Consider the following 2,111-nt stretch of genomic DNA (forward strand, 5'->3'; position numbering starts at 1 on the left):
TGGGCTGCAGCTCACCCCCCGTGCTGCTGTGGCTTGCAGGTTTGTCAGGAGATGGGGGTCCTGACACCTTTAGCAACAGGAGGAGGAAAAATTACTCCTGTCCCACGTTGCGACTAGCAAAGCCTAGACACATTGGCCCACTGACAGACGCAGCCTGTTACAAGCCACAGCGAGATCCTCTGACATGTGGTCAGCAGTAGGTCCAATGAGAGACTCTGGAGAGTCCTTCTGGCTTCAAAACCTGTGAATCCCGCGTGTTTGCCCATGGACTCTGCTTCGGTGCTGTGCAGGGCTCTAGGGAAACAGTCCCACAAGACCTCCCAACATATCCATAGACAACTCACTGACTGTGACTTCAGTCCCTTCATTGCAGTACAGCTCCAAGGCAGCTGCACGCCCAGCTCTTCTTCAGGGACTCATCGTTTTGGATCAACTCCTCTCATTTCTCCTGCACAGTGAGGAGTGCACGCCCCCGAGAAACCTGTACCCCTGGCATCTAGATAGCACAGTGCTGAGGGGACAAGAGATTGGAGGTAGGAGTAGATGGTCAGCAATCAAACTGTCCTGGAATTCAAGGATTTAATGTAGCAAACTGAAGACAAATCCATTAAGATTAGCGCAGTAAGTAATATATTCAATCATTCAATAATGTTTGGGTTTTAAGAAAGATGAACATTTGGAACAGAATAATGAATTATAATTAAAATTATTTAAGATCTTTATCTTCCATTTAATAAAATACCTTCTTCAGGTATATTGGGAGCAAAAAGAAGGGTCAGGATAGCACAGGACTTCAACACGACAAATTTGGACAATTAGTGACAAAAAGTGGGGACAAAACTGAGCTCTTCAATAAGTGTTTTGCCTCTCTATTTTTCATCTCACATCATCTTGGATTGGGACAAATCTCCCCATTGGATAATAGACAGGGACAAAAGGGATACCTGCCCACCAACTCTTAGCACTCACTTAGTGAAGACACACTTGGAAGGGCAGGACGTGTTTAAGTCACCAGCCCCGGGTGATCTTCATTGACAGGTGCTGAAGGAATTGCCAATATCATAGGAGAGCCACTGGCACGGCTGCTTGAGCACTCTTGGTGCTCAGGTCAGGTTCCAGAAGACTGGAAAAGGGCCAATGTGGGGTAAAGTTATCACATGAAAGGATAGGGATCAAATGCAGGCTCATCTGGACTGGTTGGGAAAGTGGGTGGAACAGAAGAGGATGCAGTTCAATAAGGACAAATGCAAAGTGCTGCACCTAGGGAAAAGGATTCACCAACATGCTTACCAGCTGGGGGATGACCTTTACAGCAGCAGAAAGGGATCTCAGAGCTGTTGTTGATACCAAGATGAACATGAGTTGTCAATGTGACAAAGCAATCAATGAAGTTAACCGCACTTTATCACGCTTGAGCAGATGCATGACAAACAGGTCCAGGGAGGTGATACTTTCCTTTATGCAGCATTAGTTAGGCCGCAGTTGGAGTCCTGGGTCCAGTTTTGGGCACCAAGTCACATGGACCTGCCATTGACCTACATCTCGTGTGAACTGACATGGCCCCTTGGACTACAAAGGAACTAGCCCAGTTTATGCCAGTGTGATAGTGCACTGATGATTTCTCCATTTTCACCGACGTGGGAAATGTATAAGGTTTAGTCACTCATAGAAACAAGGTCTCTGGAAAGTACTGGCAAAATACTTTTCCTGTTTACTTTTTAGATGAAATGCCTCAGTATTTGATTTTTTTAAAAAGTTTCACAAAAAATGTCACCACTTTAGGAACCCTGATTTTTCATGATTTTCTTTTTTAGAAAGCCACCTTATTTTTCATTTAAAGGCAATTTTCACAAGTCATGTATTACTGTGGGCACAAATAGTGGGGTTTTTCTCTTGAGTGCTCTTCTCCTGACACAGTCGTTCCCTTTCCCTCCACAGGCATCCCAAAAGGCACTGTGGATGATGACGTCCAATTGCACCGCGGTGACTGAGTTCCTGCTCCTGGGCTTCTCCGATGCCCTGGGATTGCACGTCTTGCACTTGGCCACTTTTCTAATAATATACCTGGCAGCCCTGATTGGCAATCTCCTTGTTATCACGCTCATAGCCTT

General features: G+C 45.6%; 1 pseudogene; it reads left to right on the forward strand.

Moving 5' to 3' along the window:
• The window catches only part of LOC112548915, a 7,299-nt pseudogene that overhangs the window by 4,638 nt on the left and 550 nt on the right, over nt 1-2,111 (forward strand).

The sequence above is a fragment of the Alligator sinensis genome, unplaced genomic scaffold (assembly GCF_000455745.1).
Source record: "Alligator sinensis unplaced genomic scaffold, ASM45574v1 scaffold856_1, whole genome shotgun sequence".
NCBI classification, from domain to species: Eukaryota; Metazoa; Chordata; order Crocodylia; family Alligatoridae; genus Alligator; species Alligator sinensis.